Below are 21,011 nucleotides of genomic sequence, written 5' to 3'. Positions count from 1 at the left end.
ACAGTTTATTGCTTGGTTCACTTGCTGAGACTTCCAAGAAGAACAAACTATCTTATCTTACCATAACTATATATTATATCTCTGTTATATCTCCCCATTATTTATAATCTGTGCAGTCTCTTATACATCACATACACAGATAGTATTTTGCAATAGATTTATAAACACACACACACACACACACACACACACAAAAAGCCCTGTACAAGGCATACTTGGGTTTGTTTGTTTAAACCTATTTGCTACTCCTGACTTTCTAAAACACAGCAAATGTTTAATAGATGCATTGTCTTCCAGGTTGAAACCACAGGGAAATAAAGTTCCACATCTCTGCAAAAGAAGATCCAATGCAGTAGAGTTGCCCTTGACTTTGTTTAACAGATGTTTCTCAGGCTTTGCAAGAAGACAGTTTAATTTGCCTCTGTTTAATGTGACCTGGGTAACTTCAATTAGCAAACTGATTACTTCCTTAATTTCCCACTAAGAATTCTTTTATTATCACAGATAGTGTCCAAGAGAATAGCTGTAAATAACTCTAATTTTCATATGCGTAGATTGACAAGCTATTCTGTTCTGACATTAGCATTCTTCAGCAGTCTGTTAGAAGAGTTTTCAATAATATTATTGTTTATATTAACAAGTATATCTGTAAATAAGGCAAGAAAAGCTTCTATAGCGATACTACATGTAAATACGATTGGGAGTTAATTATGGTTGATGGACATGTTTGAGATACATAAATTCCTGAAGAGATTCTGTGTCTCACTTACTCTAATCACTGAGGTACTTCAGCCATACAAATTGTAAATCTGCACAGAAAGTCACTCTGCTGTAGTTCGCTTGTTACTGAGTTTTGGTTTTGATTGAGTGAATTCAGTGCTAGGTGAAGCATGCCAGAAATTGACAAGCACTGGAAGTTTAAGTCTACTGTTAATCTACAGCATAAGAATAGTAGGAATAATAAAGGGACTTTTCCATGTTTTCTAGAACAGAGGCCAAGATGTTTTGGATAATCAAGGTTAAAGTGTAATGAGAATAATCTTAAAGAACCAGTTGAGGGGGAAAAAAAATTCTGGAAGTTATGCCTTGATTCTTCCTTTTATGGAGGGGATCAAAAATGCAGCCATATTATTTGTGTATATGGGGTACAGGCATCACGTGTAGACAGGAGCGGCTCTATGTTTTTTGCCGCCCCAAGCATGGCAGGCAGGCGGCTTTTGGCAGCACGCCTGCGGGCGGTCCGCTGGTAACGCGGATTCGGCGGCATGCCTGCGGGAGGTCCTCCGGTGCCGCGTCATTGGCGTCCCCGTCGCCGAATTGCCGCCGAAGCCGCGGGACCGGTGGACCTCCCGCAGGCATGCCGCCGAAAGCTGTCTGCCTGCCGCCCTCACAGCCACCGGCAAGTCGCCCCCCGCAGCTTGCTGCCCCAGGCACGCGCTTGCTGCGCTGGTCCTGGAGCCGCCCCTGCATGTCGACAATGCGGAGTCTTGCAAAGCACAGCAAGTCTGCCACACTTCACAAGAGCTGTGCAGGCTCCTGCATTACAGCAGTGTTATCTGAACTGTAGTTACTTCTTGGCAAGAGGCAGACAGTCTTTTGGCAGGAACCTTAAGGAACCTCAAAATAATCCCCCTTGGATGCCTGTCATTCCTCTGGAGGGCAGTAGCAGACTTATTGTAACTGACCATGTAGAGTCAAAGATATTAGCCAGGCAGAGTGTTTGCATACAACATCTTAAACTTCCTTATATATTTTTAATTGCAATTGGCACCCAACTCCCTTAGGCCCTTTGGGAAGCCCCCGCCTCTGTTCCTTGCTCCATGAGTCACTGGAAGGATTTGTACTCTTGTCTCACTGATTTGGATCTAGATATACCATGCAATATTGTTTGCTTTGCTTGTGTTCCCATTTCTAAATTTGATAATTTAAAAAATAATTATTTCTATACCTACACTGATATATGTTCATAATTACAATGACATTTTGTGCTCATCTACCATACTGCACCTTGCCTCAAAGGGTATCAAAGTACAATAATGCATTGACCCTCTAAGGTAAAGGAAACCGAGGCACAGAAGTTAAGCATTTTATTCAACCATAAGGTCACACAGCAAGGTGGCAGCGGGACTGAGAATATAACGTAAATGTCCTGAAACCCTGTCCCAAGATCTGATCCTTTGCTAATATCTTCATTTTACCGATGGGAAAAATTAGAGAGACAAAAGAGCAAGGGTTCCAGAACTGTTGAGCACCTGCATCTCCAAATAAAAAATAAATAGGAGCTCCAGGTACTCCGCTCCTGTCAAAATCAGGCTGTAAGTGACTTGCCCAATACTACACAAAAACTTTGTTACAGAGCCAGAAATACTACCCAGATGCCCCATCTTGTGCATATATAAAATCACAATAACCAGTTTTACTGTATTGAGCTGCTCTGAAACACTGTTCAACAGCAGTACAGAAACAGGGCCACAAAAGACACAGCTGAGAGAACCTCACTAATCATGTAAAATCCAGCTTGGCTTTAAACTTTTGCTTCAAACTCATAACTTAGCCCAGGTTTTTGCAGAAAAATTCCCAAAAGTGTATGAACCTTTCCAGTAAAGCTGCTTCTAATTTCAAGTGAAGATTTTTTTTTTCTATTTCATGTTGAGACCATGCATGACTCCAGGTGCCACATGGTTTCAAAGTGAAAACAGTGAGTTTGAACCTATACACAAAGTGAAACTCAGGGGTGAGAAAGAATCCTGCAAATACAAACCAAAGCAAAGATTTGTATGAACAGAAACCACAGAATTTCACACTAACAACGAGCAGTTGCTCACTGTACTTTTAGCCATAAATATGGAAATCCAGACTTAAAAATTAGAATGTGGAAGATGTGGAGATGTGTATTATTTATAAGGGAAAGCAATTGTCAGTGCTGCTTTTTGTGTGGTTGTTTCTCTTCATCCGTCCCCTTTAATCCCATGGTTCCATTTAACTCATAAAAGTTTAATTGCACTGCACTTGTTTTCCATCACACTAACAACCAGGGATAACCATAGGGCAGGTGTAAGTATAAATAGCCTCCCTAGAGCCACCTTGCCAGCACTGGTCCATGTAGCATGGGGGGTGTCAAAGCTCTTCATCCTCACTTAGTATTGTCCCTGTTCTTATTTAACTCATTGAGCACACAAGTGATTTCCCAATCTGATCAGCAGTGCTACAAATGGCAACCTTTAGTGTCCAATTCACCGCTCACTTATTCTGGTTTTACACTGAGCAAGTCCCTTGACTTCAGTGAACTTACTCTGGATTTACACCGGTGTGAGAGGAGAATCAAGCCCACTGTCTCTTAAGATCCCTGCTTGCTCTGAAATGCCACTAATCCTTAGCATGCTTAGCCATTGCCCTTGCTATCCTGTGCCAATTAAGTGGTCACACACTTCTGGTTCCAAGACAGATGATGAAAAGAAGAGCCCACGAAGGAGGAGAAAGACCTGCATTCTCTGCCTTTCCCTGTGCAGATGTTCCCCAATTCACTGATTCAAGAAATTGAGGGACTATAACAAGCCAGAAAGTAAAAAAGCTGAGCACAACTCCTTTTCTGAACCACTGTTAACTGAAAAGAAAAAAAAAATCAAAGCCAAATTCATCCCTGGTTTATGTTGATCCATTGATTTTAATGGAGTTATACCATGAATGAATCTACCCAGAAATACTAATAACTTGGCTGATGATAAATGCAATACTGGAAAATAAAGATCATATTAATTAGCAGTTACTGTCAGAAAGGCATCTACATAAAAAATGGCGGCTCTTAAGATGTCTGCTACAGGTGCGTCCTTGCTGAGTCTCCTTTAATTTATGGACTTCAACACTTCAACACATCTTCTGACTGCTAAACTGAGCAGTTCTAATATGGAACCCCACAGCATCAACTTTACCTCAAGTTTTCAGATTATAACTGCACTTTAATATGAGTTATATCGAGAACTATCTATTCCTACTGGTACATCTCTGTAGTTTCAAGAAAATTCCAAGGGGGGAATCAACTGTATAATGCCATCTCTTTAGCTCCATTTTGGGGGGTATTATTTTACTTTTTGTTATTATTCTGCCTTGTCTGTTGCGTAGAGCTGTCAATGACTCCTGGATTATACTTTCCAGCACTGTCACTGATTTGTTATACAACCTTGGGCAAGACCATTTTCTCCTTTTCCCTTACCTCTTATTTTCTCAGTGCTCTCCTCCACTGCTATTATACAGCACTGAAAGGGCCTGAATATCTAAGGATTGCTATCCCTTATTGTTCTTCAGCCTGACAGAAGCAGGAATTACCAGACATTTCCTTAGAATGCATCATCTTACAAGATTTCCAGCCCACTTTTATAATACATTGTGTCAGAGATCACTGCCTGCAACAGAGCCAATCTGGAAGCAGGGTTTGCAGCAGAGCCAGCCAGTCTCTAGGCAACCTAATGAGTACAGCGGGCCTGCAGTAAGCTGCCTGATTGGCTATAGCCCCTGATTTGTTGGAAGAGTCAGCAAACCGGCTCTTAAGCCCAACAGCAGCAGTAATTCAGGGGCTGACCAAAGCATTCACCCACAGCTGCAATAGTTCCTTTGCAGGCTTGTTCCCATCCTGCTCAGCCACACTCCAAGTAACTGAACCCGCACCCTCAGCTCTGATTCCTGACTTCTGCTCTGACCCTTGGCTCCGGCATCTGGCCTCTGACTCCAATTTAGACCCGGGGCTCAGATTTCTGTCTACTGATGCCTACTCTAACCACTGGGCATGAGTGTTCACATCCCAGTCACTGACAGTTTGAGCAGCTCCAATACAAACAGTAAGAGAACTAGAGCTGACACAGATTCTAGAAAAGCCAATATCTTTCTGACAGAGGTATTGGGAGCCCTACAGATCTTGTAGCCCCAGTTTGCTGCCTTACAGCTGCAGAATGTGGTCCTACAAGCTCACGCTGTGCCGCCTTGAATTCTGACCTCTAGGAACCCAAGCTCACCTTACCTGACAAGTTCCATGGTGATCACAACAAATTTCATGGGTTCCTATATCAGTGTCATCTCCTATATCTGTTACACCAGCAATTGTACCTCACTGATCAAACCTGAGTGGGATTATTGGCTTGCTTACTGGGGAAGCCCTGGATTGGGTGTGTCTGCTCCTGGAGAAAAAAATCAAGCCCCCTTCTGGGATAATTTTGAAGGTTTAGTTTGAGCTACAGTGGTGATCTTTGATGACCCAAGTCATGAGTGTACAGCCAAAGCCACACTTCAGGCATTGCAGCAGGATGCTGGCCAGTTGGTAAATACTAGAGTTCTGATGCTTGGTAGAAGACATTGAGTGGAATAAGGCCACCCAGCGTTACCACAGGTGGAATCCCTGTCTGGACTGGATTCCCTAGTTGACCGGTGCATCAGGATGGACTGATGCCTGACTACACACCCCCAAGAAAGAAGATGGTCCTCCTGGCTTCCACCAGCTCTTCTGTCTCTGCCCCCCCACCATCACCAGTCCCTTCTCCATCGCCTGAACCCATGCAAGTCAATCCTGTCCAGCCCCATCTCTCTGATGCAAAGAAGAATTAATACCAGGCACTGGGTCTATACTATGTGGAGCCAGGACACTTTGCATGAAGCTTCCTTGCCATGGTCCAATCTGCACCTGAATCAGGAAATGCCAAGCCTCAGCCCCTGGGTTGGCACTCTTCCCCTCTCCCTAGCAGCCCACACCACTTGTCTGCTGGTATCCAGGTGATGGCCAAGCACCATCCAACACATCTCCAACTTCCTCTCTAGTTCCAGCACTTTGCAATGCAGTCAAGAGGCACTGTGGACTCCAGTACCTCAGGCAATTTCGTGGACATGGAGTTCAACTGAGCAGGCAATATCCTCACCCAGTGCAAGGACTCCTGCAGGTCAGTGGAGTCCCTAGGGTCACTCCTTCAATCAGGACCAGTCACCCTCCAATCAGCTCCCTTAAAGGTAATTACCCTTCGAGGCCACCAAGAAGTTCTCCAGTTTGAACTAATTCATGCACCACATTCATCATTTATCCTTGGCATCCCCTAGCTTGTCACTTATCACCTGCACATCTGCACATCTGCTGGCACATCTGCTGGCAATCAGGCACAGTGTACTTTGACATCTTAATTTTACCCAAACTGCTCCAACCCACCACCCATAACAGTCTGCAGACAAAATGAGTATTTGATCCACTTAACCCTCTACTCTTGGTGAGTTAGGGGAAGGCTCCTATACCTGGTGGCAGGGCCTCCAGCAGAGCCAGTCTGGAAGCAGGGCCAGTCTCTAGGCAACCTAACAATCTCAGCTGGCCTATAGTAGGCTGCCTGATTGGTTGGAAGAGTAAACAGACCGGCTCGTAAGCCTAACACCAGCCGCTGTTCAGCAGCTGCTCAAAGCATTTGTCCGTGGATGTAATGGATCTTGTGCATGCTTGTTTCCAGTCCTGCTCTTGCCTTGGACCCAGTGCTGTACCAGCCTTGCCTCACTCCAGGTAACTCTTCATCTCCAGTTCCTGACTTCTGCTCTAACGATTTGGCTCTGGTGCTTGGCCTTTGACTCTGGCTCTGATTCCTGACTATCAACTCCTACTCTAACTCCGGGGTGGGCAGGACCACTCACATCACAGTCACTGACACATTGCACTTTTCTAGTGACTGCCACCCAAAGATCTCAGTTTATAAACTAAATTAATAAAGTTTCAAAGCACCATGTGACAAAGGCAACTATTATTATACATTAGTACAGCGGTTCTCAAACTGTGGGTTGGGACCCAAAGTGGGTTGTGACCCCATTTTAATGGGGTCGCCAGGGCAGGTGTTAGACTTGCTAGGGCCCAGGGCCAAAGCCCAAACTCTGCTGCCTGAGGCTGAAGTCGAAGCCTAAACTGCACCCCCCCCAGGGCTGAGGCCCAAAGAGTTCAGCCATGGGGAGGGGGGCTTGGGCTTCGACTTCAGCCTTGGGTAGCAGGACTCAGGTTACAGGCCCCCAACCTGGGGCTGCAGCCCTTGGCCTTGGGCTTTGTGCCCCACCTTCCGCCTGGGGCAGCAGGGCTCCGGCGGGCTCAGGCTTCAGTCCCCTTTCCTGGGGTCCTGTAGTAATTTTTGTTCTCAGAAGGTCGTGGTGCAATGAAGTTTGAGAATCTCGGAATTAGTAGATGGGAAGACAAAGATAAGTTATCTGCCAAAGGGCACACAGCAAGTCATCAGAGGAGGAGGGAATAGACCTCAGCTTCTCCAACTCTGCCTTAGCCACCAGGACCTATGCTTCCTCCTTTTTGCAGGGTCTTAAGAAATTCAGATAAACATCTTATCTGTGCATTCATCCTCCAAACCTTTTGAGGCTCACCTATCACCAACTGTAACATAAAATTCATTTCTAAGTGAGAATAATTTGGGGGTAACTTTTGAAGACATTGCTCAGTTTTCACTCATTTAGTTCTTGTTCTGGCAAAACTCCCCCTGACTTACAGACAGTAAAAATAAACCAATAAAATTCATGATCCATCCCAGTACTACTTTGCTTACTTTAAAATAGCACCACTGTATGAAATGTTCCTAAAACCTCATTTTGAAAGTTTGTCCTGTATGTCTCTGCTTGAGTCCAAAATATCAGGTTGGCAGTAGGCGGACAAAATATTTTTTTCTTAATAAGGAATTTAGCAGTTTAAGTGGGATATAGACTTGCTTCCATTTATGTCCTGGAAAATATGTCTTGCAACTTAGCAACAGTGTTTGAAAAGGCTCTCACATTCTAAACAGTACTGTTTATATTCATTAGACTCCATCCCATGTTCCCTTCAGTGATGACTAGTAGGAAATGATATGCACCTTATGGGAGTTAAGTAAAAGATTATTTATTTATTTACAGAATATACAGTAATATAGCTTTTGTATTAAGTAGCATTATAATATATGGAGATATACCTATCTCATAAAACTGGAAGGGACCCTGACAGGTCATTGAGTCCAGCCCCCTGCCTTCACTAGCAAGACCAAGTACTGATTTTGCCCCAGAACCTTAAGTTGCCCCCTCAAGGATTAAACTCACAACCCTGGATTTAGCAGGCCAATGCTCAAACCACTGAGCTATTCCTCCCCAGATTAATTAGACCATTAGTTTGAAATGACAACCTGGTTGTATTGACTAGATAGGATTATACATACATCCAGCCTGTATTCAAAACATCATTATATATTTAATGTGCACACATGCAGTTAGGCTTTAGACACTACTGTAATAGACACTACAGAAAACCATAGAGATTGGCAGGTAATATTCTGGTTAATTTACAACAAGCATCAGGCAACTATTAAATGTTTCAGAGGTCTGACCATCACTAGTATGAAAGCTAAAATATATTCCAAGGGATGCTAGTTGGTAGACTATTAACCCAAAGGACTCAGGTATTGTCCTTTGTACTGTGGGACTAGTTTACTTCAGCAACAAAATCTGCTTTTAAATAACATCAAAGCCTAGAGTAATTTTTTAATCAGTATGGTATTAGTGACTTGCTGCTTCCATTGCAAGTCTATGACCAACTGAATCAAGTCAAATACACTGTTTTAGAAACATTCTAATTAACATACTAAACAGAAGAAAATCTATACTTGAAAAGAATGATCCCTTACTTTCTAATTGAACATCTAAAGATCATTTCATGCTACCATTTTGTTCACTTATTCCTTCCTCACTATAGTTCTCCTGGGAGTCCTTCACAGGCACATATAAATTAAAGCCACAGCAGCAAAACCATAAAGGAGAATGAGAAAGATAAATATCTGAAATCTATATGGTTTCATTCATTGATTGTCTCATTAAAATCTGTGAACTCCTATCCTTGAATTCTGCCTATCACATTACATTATCTTTAGCACTGGTGTGCTACTTTCAGAGAGTAGTTAGAAAAATGACTAAAGCTGGGATTTTCAAAGGAGTCTAAAGCGAGTTGGATGCATATCTCTCAGTGAAATACACAATATGAAGGAGACCACCATGTCCAGTTCTAGTATTCATACTTCAAAATGGTTGTTGAAAAATTGGAAAAGGTTCAGAAAAAAGCTACAAGAATGATCTGAGGTCTGAAAAACATACCCTATAGCCTAAAAAGACTTAAGAAGCTTAGTCAATTTAATTTATCCGAGAAAAGGTTAAGAGGTCACCTGATCACAATCTATAAGTACCTACAGGGGAATCAATTTCTCATCGTAGAAGGTTCTTTAACATAGCAGAAAAAGGGAAGGGTAAGATCCAATGGCCAGAAGTTGAAGCTAGACATATTCAGACTAGAAATAAAGTGTAAATTTTAAGTGAGGGTAATTATCCATTGGCGCAACTTAGGGGATCTACCTAGGGACATGGTAGATTCTCCATCAGTTGAAGTCCTTAAATCAAGACTGGATATTTTTCTAAAATAGAAGTTATGGGCTTGATATAGTAGCTAACATAGGACCTCACCAAGTAATTATCATGCAGAAATCAGACTAAAAGATCATAATGGGCCCTTCTGTCCTTAAAAGCTATTACAATCAATGTAGTTTGAGTACCTAATACTCAACATAAAATGGTATATATTAAAAAAAGTCAACAACAATTACCACACAACCTTTATCCAAGATACATACCAAGTGTATCTTGGGAGGAGGGATAGTTCAGTGGTTTGAGCATTGGCCTGCTAAACCCAGGGTTATGAGTTCAATCCTTGAGGGGGCCATTTAGGGAACTGGGGTAAAAATCTGTCTGGGGATACTATATCAACCTGCTTTAAGCAGGCTGGACTAGATGACCTCCTGAGGTCCCTTCCAATCCTGATATTCTATGATTCTATACTGTGGTATCAGCATGAAGTGGAATATGGCATGATTTTATTATCAGTAAACTCCAGGATTCTATATACATCATGTAATTTGATAAGTTATCAAAGCAAGAAAGTTATATGAATTCTTGGTAGGAGTTCATTGATAGTCTTTCTATGGAAGTTATTTCTAAATCTAAATTCTAAAATGGTGAGGTTTTGTACCAATGATGCATATCACAGATAATCTAACTCCAAAATTGAACTCAAGAGGAGAAAAGCCAGGCTAATCTGAAAATTATCACAAGACTTTTACAAGCAAAGGGTTGCTGAAACCAATACTTTTATATTCTTTAGAGAAAATGGGCCTAGTGTAGAAACAAAACTGCCTTTGAACGTTTCACACAATTGATATTGCTTGGTGTTTTAATAGCTGCATTAGAAAATGTTTGCTTTAGAGGAGGGATTCTCAAATCTTTCATAGCAGGGGCCACATCTTAGTAGAGAGATTCTAATGGAGCACCTCCCCTCTCATTCACGATTAAAACCACCAGCTTCCTCTCCTGTTCATGAATCCATAATATCCCTCTCTCGACTGTAGCAATTGTTTATAAGTTTAATGTGAGTTAACCAAAAGAAATAAGAAGAATCACGAACAAGCACTTCATGGGCCACACTTTGAGAACCAAACCCTTATGATTATTATATGCATTTAGTTACTTTGCTTGCCTAAAAGAAACTGTATGCCTTATACTGCCTTTATGCCTCAGAGTTAATTTCCTGTATTTGCCTTAGATAATTCTAATAATTGTTGACTTAAATTCTGTCTTTTCAAACATTTTTTTTTTAATATATGTCAACCAAAAGTGTTTTGACTAGTGTCACTATTCATGACTAGTGGGACTAATTCTTTGAGTTTGATTATAACTGATTGATTTTTTATTCCTTTAAATTGTCTTGTTATTTTAAGGAAAAATACCAGGCACTTCTATACATACACACATCATTATCACCCCATTCTCTCTCTCTCTCTCTCACACACACACACACACACACACACACACACACACAGTGTGTGATCTCTGTTGACAAATGGTAATCGTCTAATGGAGACTAAGGCTATGTCTACACTAAGCAGCTTTTAGCGACACGGCTGTGCCACTACAGCCATGCCGCTAAAAGGCACGCAGTGTAGCTGCTGTTTGTTGACAGGAGAGAGAGCTCTCCTGCCGACAAAAAACTTCCACCCCCAACAAACGAACACTGTTGGCAGGAGAGCGCCGCTGCTGACAAAGCACCATTCACACCAGCACTTGTCGTTGACAAAAGGTGTGTCTTGGGGGGGAGGGGTAGAGGGGGTAGTAGTGGTAACACCTCTGAATGACAAAAGTTTTGTCTTTCACTTGCCAGTGTAGACAAAACCTAAGGTAAGATTAGTAAGGACTGAAATGAATTACATGAGGTAGAAAGAGAATTCTGCCTATTTTACAGGACCAGAATGGTAACAAACAACAAATTAATCAACTAGTGAAATATCACTGAGGATCATTATCATCAGCAGATCAAACTCTCATTGTTTGATAAATCCTAAGGGTATCACACTGTTTCTTGCAGCTTTTGCAAGCTTCTGGGTTTTACAAATTAATCTTTTCATGGGTGTCACAAATAAACCACACTGCATAGTACCAAATGTTTATTTGTGAATGCTTGTAAAAGTATAGGCACCAGGAGTAACTCTGTAAAAATGCTATGCTTTCACTCCATTCTTATGTCTCAAATAGTTAAACAGAAATGTTTGCCCTTCATGCTCTGAACCCCAGTAATTCCCATCAACAGTAATATAACAATTCTATAGCAAATTTTACTGATGATGCAAAGCCCAGAATAGAATCTGGCTCTCTCTCCTAGAACTGGACTGGGTCTGCAGAGCTAACAGTGGTAAAAAATTGTTTTGGGTTATTACAATAAGCAGGTCTAACATAGATTCATAGATTCTAGGACTGGAAGGGACCTCGAGAGGTCATCAAGTCTAGTCCCCTGCCCTCATGGCAGGACCAAATACTGTCTTTTAGACCATCCCTGATAGACATTTATCTAACCTACTCTTAAATATCTCCAGAGATGGAGATTCCACAACCTCCCTAGGCAATTTATTCCAGTGTTTAACCACCCTGACAGTTAGGAACTTCTTCCTAATGTCCAACCTAAACCTCCCTTGCTGCAGTTTAAGCTCATTGCTTCTTGTTCTATCCTTAGAGGCTAAGATGAACATGTTTTCGCCTTCCTCCTTATGACACCCTTTTAGATACCTGAAAACTACTATCATATCCCCTCTCAGTCCTCTCTTTTCCAAACTAAACAAACTCAATTCTTTCAGCCTTCCTTCATAGGTCATGTTCTCTAGACCTTTAATCATTCTTGTTGCTCTTCTCTGGACCCTCTCCAATTTCTCCACATCTTTTTTGAAATACGGTGCCCAGAACTGGACACAATACTCCAGTTGAGGCCTAACCAGCGCAGAGTAGAGCAGAAGAATTACTTCTCGTGTCTTGCTCACAACACACCTGTTAATGCATCCCAGAATCATGTTTGCTTTTTTTGCAACAGCATCACACTGTTGACTCATATTTAGTTTGTGGTCCACTATAACCCCTAATTACCTTTCTGCTAGGGTTACCATATTTTAAGTGTCCAAAAAGAGGACACTCCACGGGGCCCCGGCCCCGCCCCTTCCAGGCCCTGCCCCAACTCCGCCCCCTCCCCTGAACGCTTCGCCCCCTGCCCCTCCCCCTCCCCTGCGTCCCGCGAACATTTGATTCACGGGAAGCCTGAAGCAGGCAGGCAGGCAGCAGGTAAGCTGGGGCGGGGTGGCGCGAGGCGCCGCGGCCCAGTTCGCCGCCCCCATCCGAGCGGCTCCCTGTGGCGGCCGGCCGGCCCAGGCCAAGAGGCTCTGGCCCCGGCATCTCCAGCGCAGCTCGGCCCGGGCCCCACAACGCTGGCCCCTCCTTCCCTATTTTCCCAGACATGACCGGCTTTTTGGGATTTCCTCCCGGACAGGGATTTGAGGCCCAAAAAGCCGGACATGTCCGGGAAAATCCGGACATATGGTAACCCTACTTTCTGCCGTACTCCTTCCTAGACAGTCTCTTCCCATTCTGTATGTGTGAAACTGATTGTTCCTTCCTAAGTGGAGCACTTTGCATTTGTCTTTATTAAGCTTCATCCTGTTTACCTCAGACCATTTCTCCAATTTGTCCAGATCATTTTGAATTATGACCCTATCCTCCAAAGCAGTTGCAATCCCTCCCAGTCTGGTATCATCTGCAAACATGAAGACATAGAAAGAACAGAAGCATTGAGCAAGGTGGTGCCTTTTATTTTTTTAACCCACATTTAGTAGTCTCATTTCTAGTAGTCACATATCTATTCTATTTCTTAGTAAGGATCTTCTCTGATGCTCGAATCTTGTTCTGAATGCAGCTGAATGTTTGAACACTGCTCTATTATTCTTGCTCTACATTTTTCCTCCACACATTTCAAGTGCCTTACAACTTTTTAAAAATTAAACAATAATACTTTGTAGTCTTTTGTCTGTGCACTTTGCAGACTTTCATTAATGAGGCTTCATGGTGCTTGTTGTGAAGCAGGTATTGCTATGTCCAGTTTACAGATAGGTAAGTTGAGGTGCAGTGAGGCTCACTGACTAGCCCAAAGTCACCGAGTGGCTCAAGTTGCTCAAAAACAGAAACAAAGTCCAATCGCTGAGTTCTCTTCTCTAACCAGTAGGTGCAATACTCCTTCCATAACAAAAAAAAAAGACCATTTAAATAAATAAATGAAATAACCTTCAAATGTGATACAAACCAACTGTTGACACCACTCTTGGAAGGCCTTACTATGCCATCATTACGCAGCCACCACCCTCATTCTCTGCCACTGCAAACCCAGGGTGCCCAACCGAGCAACTAAGATGGGCCAGCAGCTAGTGAGGTTGTTTTATTCTGGACACAGTTCTTGTGTCACATTAGTGCAATCACAAATAATTGCTCCACACACAGACCAAAGTCATACAGCACCCATTCACTGAGCCTTTTCACCACACCGAGAGTTTTGAAAGTAAGTCAGCTTTATAAAGGTACACATAGAGATTTATAAATGTGTGGATTTAAAAATTAAACTAAATTTATAAGTCCATATACACCTAGATGTATACATTCATTTTCATATAAAATGACCAGTCAGGCTAATACTTTATTTAAAAGCCTATCCATATTTTGACGTATTGCCTTAAATACAGTTATTGATGTTTACATAGATGGTTAGATGCCAAGCTATTTCCTTCAGTGTTGCCCCAGTTCCAATTCTGGCATTCTTGAGAGAGTTTTTTCCACTTGCTTAATTAACATGGCACACTTGGCCCCATGACTCTTGTCAGTAGTGACATATGCGTCAAAAGTGGAATGGGTGTCCTTGCTGCTAGGAATTCTATTTTTAACCACAAATGACTCATCAACTACTGGGGTCTCCCAAAAGCTGCAATTTGTCAAGCTGACAAGAGGAAGGGAAATGAGAAGGGGGTGGGAGGACAGAAAGAGGTCACATCTCTATTCATGTTTCAAAAGCTGATAATGAGTCTGTGATTGCCTGTGCTACATCACACAGAAGGGTGGTGATCCCTGCTAGTCCTCATGCGTTCATAACCGCTTTGTTGTATAATGTTTCTTTGCAAGTGGTACTCGATCTTTCAAAAACTGATTTGAATTGTCTTGCTGTTTACATTAGACAGATTTATAATCTTTTCCAGTGGTAAGGAGGAATGTTGCTAATTCACTGTGCATAACTAATCTGACCACAGGGGAAAAGAACAAGGAATTCAGTCTTTGCAGAGACAGTCAGATGCTTTAGGACTGACCTAAATGCAGGCTTTGATTTAAAAAGAGAAGAGTGAGGAGGAGCAGCAGGACAAGGTTTTATTCATATACAGCTTACAAATATTTCTGGATGATTTTTTTAAATTCAATGTTCCCCCAGCAGTGTTAGGAACCCAAGCAAACAGCACTGGGCTGGTATATGGAAACCAGAAAGCAAAGCAGAAAATGTTTCTGATATATCTAGTTTCATTGTCTAAATTTAATCAACAAATAGTATCCAGCATAAATGGTGAAAATAAACAAGAGGACAGATTTTTCAAAAGCGCTTAGTCCCCATTGTTTTCAGTGGGACCAAATAGGCGCTGAGCTTTTTAAAATCTGGCCTTAGATATTTTTAATATAATTTCAATTTTAATAATCTATAGTGTTATCAGTAGAGTGGGTAATGGAATTATTGTAGTAACAGTACAATTGTGATGTTATTTAGACAGTATATTTCTTATTCATTTAGCAAGACTAGTAACCATATCAAGTAAAATTTGATTTAAAACACTGGGTACCAGAAACAGTTTACTTGATATTCAGATCCAGTGGCATCTAGTAATACTGTAACATGTTTACTTGTACATATTAAAATACATTTACATATCCATTATCAGAGATTCATAGAAATGTGGCGTGGAAAAGACCTGTCTCAGCATATTTTTCATCCATTGGGTCTAATGCAGGATTGTTCCCTACTGCACATTTCCAGGCTAATTGTAAGTGTTTTGGGTAACAGGGTTCTCACCACTTTCCATGGGAGACTATCATTGCTAGGAGAAATTATGGATGTGATATAGTGGCCTGCAACCCCTTGCTTGAGACAGGAAAGGTTGTCATTATTCAGGGGAGTTAGGAGTAGATGAAAATGAAGACAGTGCATAGAGGCTTTTAGGTGCTCCTAGAGATGCTGCTCCCACCAGTGTGTTTTCACCAATGCCCCTGGGATATGCCTAGCCAGTCTGCTTTCTGCTTCATGTCGTGCTTCCCATCAATGAGGAGGAGCAGATCTGGTGTGGTACAACAGAACAACTGGATGAATACTACCAGGGCATGGATGCCTTTTAAGGAGATACAGGGAGAAATGGTACAAGATTTTGAGGAACTTCTGGTATCTGAGTAGGACTCAAATGCACGTGGCTGAGTAAAGACTTTAGTGGAAGTCTGGAAAAGAACAGGAGCAGGATCATTACATCTCCTGAAAAGCACGGCCTGCTTCTCTGGTCCAGGTCTTGAAATCTACTGCTCTTGAACAAGCCTGGAACTATTCTTACAAACTTCCTTACCACAAATACCATGTGTGGTTGAGATCAAAGAACTTAACTACAATACAGAAATTGGAGTAAACATTTTCCCTGCACACATTCTCTACTGATTATTTTAATTTACAGTAATTTTAACTGTGATAATACTGCTTTGGATGATGGTGCAGCAGACTTTATACAGGCTGCTGTCACAAGCTACGTGAAGGACTGTCGTTGTCATTGTTCCTGTTCAACAGCAGTAGCTCCAGCTCATCTTAACTAACTTCTTCTCTTTCCCCCAAAAGGACAGTTATTACCCGCTTTAATACCGTCTAATACCAGGGTGTGGAGGAGGAGGTGGGGGTAGGGAGCTTCTAAAAAAAAAAACTCTCTCTAGCTATAGGGAAAGGGAACAAGGAATAAAATGAAAGCCTGACTTCATACTTTACATTTAAAATGCTTTAACTATTTTTCCTTCTTTTCTTTATCTTTAAGAAAAGGTTAAAAGGATTTTTAATGGTGTGTTTGCCATGATACTAAGCAAGCAGAGATTTATGTATACCAAACCTCAAACCTGGCTGAACACTGTTTAATGTTGGAGATTGACTGGGTTATGGTAACACTTTTGGCCAATGTAGTCCATCTATATCAGTGTTTCTCAACCTTTTTATGCTGGCGGCAACCCCTATTGGAATTAAAATAAAATCATGACCCCCTCCCACTAGAAAAAATTGTGACTCCCTATCTTCAGTCCCACTTGGGCCACGGGGCTCTGGGCTTCAGCCCCATTCGGGGCTGAAATATGTAAATTAGCTTTGTGGGGCCTCCTGTGGTGTGGGGCCCCAGGCAATTGCTCTGCGTCCTACCCCCTAACACCGGCCTTTCTCACGACCCCCCATAAACTTCTCCTGTGACCCCCAGGTTGAGAAACACTGTCCTTAGTGCAACCAGCTGTTTCTTGCTACAGCATTCAGTGGCTGGCTGCTAAGGAGGAGTAAAGAAGGGGTCTCAGCAGGGACATCTGGGGAGTGAAATCTCCCAAATCTCCACGTCCAAACACAGGCAACTTCTATTAGTTACTATCCCACCGGACACCTAGTAGCACAGCTGGATCCAGGCCTAGCCTCCCCTTCATATGAAACTCCTGACATTCTCTTTCAGATCCTTTCTGCTCCTCTCTCCTCCAGCTTTTCCTCAGCCATCACCAGGCCCTTCAGTCTCCCAGCCATTCAGTGCAGCCCCATACGATCTCCTGACCTTACACGTCCCCCTTCCTCCCCCTCCCCCCGAGGATCACAGAGCTTAATTCAAAATGTCCCAGAGGGTGCCACACACAGTATCATGGGATTTAGAGTCCTTACAATATCTAGCCCCTATGATTCATTTGTAGGGTTACCACCTGGCCAGTATTTGACCAGCCTGGCTATTTTTTTTTTTATGGATTTTCCAGTTGCCAGAAAAAATAATTTAATCTGCTGTGGTTTTTTTTATGTAGGTCACACTATAAGTGGCTGTTGAAGCCGGGTTGAGGAGTTGCCTTGCATTTGGGGGCTAGGGTTGCAGCAGGCTTGCCTTATGGGGAGGAAGGGGCTTGCCTTATTTTTGCATTTCAAAAGGTGGTAACCCTAGTCACTTGGATTTAGTTGTAGTTCTGTGGAGCCAATACACAGTACATTGAAGCCTAATCAAAATACCCGTGGCATGGTTTTGATGCCCCCATAAAGGGAATAGCTGACAAACATCAGCAGTGCAGCACAAAAACTCATACATTTTTAGAGGAACTTTAAAAAAAGTCTGTCTATGATACTTAAAGGGTGCTCGATCAAACACTTAATGTTTTCTGAAAATAGTCAGTTTCAAGCAATTTATGTCAATGGGGTTCCTTTAACGTTCCCAGAAAGATCAAAATTCATCCAAGACTGTTTAGAAGAAACAATCATATTAAATAATACTGGCCAGAAACAGAACCCACGGGAAAATTAGGCTGAGCGAGCATCTGTCACATCCAAGCAGATTCTCAGAAGGGGAAGGCCAGATCAGGACAGATAAATTCTTTAGCAATGACAATACTATAACTCTTATCCTTCCACTTGTACATAGCAAGAACTAAACATGCCCCTTTTAGAGAGGCTATTCTTTATAAAGGACAGTCACCTCAACTTGACCCTCAATGTAAGGAGAGCCAACATTAAACATTAATAATCCACATCACTGAAGCACTAGAAGTAGCTGAGTTTAAACATTAATCAAAAGAATAACTACATCCCACTCATATAAATCACCAGTTCTCAGAAAGACACTGTACAAATATGCAAACAAAGAAGATCCTGAACCAATCTCTGGCTCAATACAGCATTTTGCTTTCTCCTGAAATTCTGGAACTAACAGTTAAAGAACACTATATTCTTGTCACTCATACTGAGCATTCAAAGAAGCTTTTGACCCCTTCATGCCATGATGGAAATTTCCTGTTGTCCCTTAGCATCTCTGCTTTTAATAGTCCTCCTCCACAAAAGAAATCATTTCCCTAGAGACTTTTTAATATAAGTCTTGCTAACCAAACTAATTTGAAAGAGAAGATATTTGTATGTAAGTTGGATTCAAGATGTCAAAACTGAAAACTCTAGAAACTGGATTCTTCCATTTATCTACAGAAAAGGTAAAATGTGGACAACAATGAAAACCTCATCTTGCCAACATGTCTCAACCCTGATCTGAGGGGTACCACTCTTTGGGTGAAAGGGAAGTTCATTACCCATGCTCATTCATTTCTTGGCTTTCCTGCTGAGATTTCCAAGAACATGACAGTTGGTGCTATTGTGTTTGTGATGTTGACTCTTGTCCATATCACAACTGGATTTTTGGTCATTCTCTACTAACCTGGAAATAATATGTAGGGAAGAACTAGGGACAAAAAGCTTCAGATCCCATTAGCAATCTCCATGCACCATCTAGCCCTTAAAGAAATAAGGCATGATATTCAAATTACAGTTGAAGATGAAACCCTTAGCCTTTTGTTATTTGCAATATAAAACTCCAGTAATTCAAGTGGCATGTTTACAAACATTCATATGTAGTTGAGGTGTGTGTGTGTGTGTGTGTGTGTGTAAACAATTGAACTTCAAATTATAAATATAGTTACCAAATAAGTATTAATTGCTTAGTTTGCATCTTGCTGCATCACAACAACTGAGGTGGTGTCACATGATGAAATACAGTCCATACACGAAACATTGCAAAGCAAACAGAAACCGATTGTGCACATTTCTCAAAGCTGTATAACCACAAGTTTGTAATGTGTTTTTCCTCTTTTTTTAAATTATTTCTTCTTTGAAAGGTCCTGTGACATTACCCAGGGTACAATCTGGACTGTTGAGTAGCTGTGTCCTCTCAATTCTCCAACCTTTTACACTGCTTCACTGTGAGACCAACCACTCCTGGTCTCTTCACACACAGCCTCTAGCATGTAACTTACTCAAAGCTGAATTATATGAGTGCTATAGCCAGCCACTCCTGAATTAAATTGCAGGGCAACAGCAGCAAATTCCCAGTCCCAGACTTGTCCCCAGAAACGTGTATCTTGTACTGCTCAGCTCTCTCCTTCTGGACAGTACAAGTTTATGGAAAGTCCTTCATTTTATTACTAGAAAATGATATGCACAAATCCGGTTATCTCAAATGGAGGTTCCCAAACACGTCAATCTAAGCACACTGATTTTGATAAAACAATAAGACAAGTTTATTAACTACAGAAAGAGATTAATTGATTACACATAATGAGGCATAATAGTCAGAATTGGTTACAAAGAAATTAAAAAGTAAAAATGCAAATAACATCGAACTTAACAAGCTAAATGAATTCAAAGCTAAGGTTTCTCTCACCACATCCTTTCGCAGTCTTACTGGCTGGATGACATTCATCCAGGACCTCTCCTCCAGTCTAATGCTCCTTTCCTTGTCCTTCAGGCATTGTGGATGCCATGAGCAGAGAGAAAGGGAGGAATATTTTGGGGGCATCTGTCCCCCTTCCTTATGGTTCTCTTTTCCCTTTGAAGAGCATCTCCAGCAAATTATGAGTTTTCAAATGATACTTTATACAAAATTTATCATAATCTTGTAAAAAAGGGTGAAAATGTGGACTTGCACAGGTCCATCTTGAGATCACCTTTGACAAACTTCAGTCTTATTTGCAAGTGATTGGTGGATTCTAACATTTCAGAAAATAAAGGCACATGTGCACCTGACACATGGAAACTGTAATTTACTTGTGTTAATGGTCAATTGTATATTATAATTTTCTTTTAAAAAAAGGTATATATTGTATTTTAAAAATAACTTTTCTTTCCAGAACTGGGTCATTCTGCTCTTTCTAGTGAAGCACCACCAATAAAGCCACCTTGGTGCTAGAAAGACACAATGCAAGTGATTTGGAGGATGGGATTTAAAGATAATTATTTTTGTCAGGTGAACTGCTGTTTCATAAGTCCAACATTTCCATACTAGGCTGTTTAAATAAAATATCTAAGTCCATGTGTTGGCACCCAAATAAGTGGCCCACATTTCAGCAGTGCTAAGCATCCATATCTTCTCTTGCACTCTAAGTTCTGAGCTAAGTTGTTACATCCAATGAGAGTTGTAAATGCTCAGAAATCTCTGGGGAAAAAAATCGCTGTGGCGATCGATGCACCGGTCTAGTGAAGACCCGCTAAAATCAACCACAGATCGCTCTCCGGTCGACTCCAGTACTCCACCAAAACGAGAAGCATAAGGTAAGTCAACAGGAGAGTTTCTCCCATTGACCAAGTGCGGTGTAGACACTGCAGTAAGTTGACCTAAGCTACATCGACTCCAGCTATGTTATTCATGTAGCCAGAGTTGCATAACTTAGGCCGACTTACCCCCATAGCGTAGAACAGGCCTTAGTCAACAATTATTATTTCTTATAATAATTATAGTTGATATAGAATTATTCTACTTAACGGCCAGGGGACGAATTTGTCACGTACACACGGGGTCAGCTATAGGTTGTCTTAA

The 21,011-nt window shown here is 41.7% G+C and overlaps 1 protein-coding gene across 2 annotated transcripts in view; it reads right to left on the bottom strand.

The window, feature by feature from the left end:
* The window catches only part of LOC113406893 (calcium-activated potassium channel subunit alpha-1), a 911,445-nt gene that overhangs the window by 385,276 nt on the left and 505,158 nt on the right, over nt 1–21,011 (bottom strand). The window lies entirely within an intron of this gene.

Source organism: Terrapene carolina, unplaced genomic scaffold, assembly GCF_002925995.2.
Source record: "Terrapene carolina triunguis isolate 2854851 unplaced genomic scaffold, T_m_triunguis-2.0 Scaffold148, whole genome shotgun sequence".
In the NCBI taxonomy this organism is placed as follows: domain Eukaryota; kingdom Metazoa; phylum Chordata; order Testudines; family Emydidae; genus Terrapene; species Terrapene triunguis.
The sequence above is the reverse complement of the archived record's forward strand: the minus strand, read 5'-3'. Positions and strand labels throughout refer to the sequence as shown.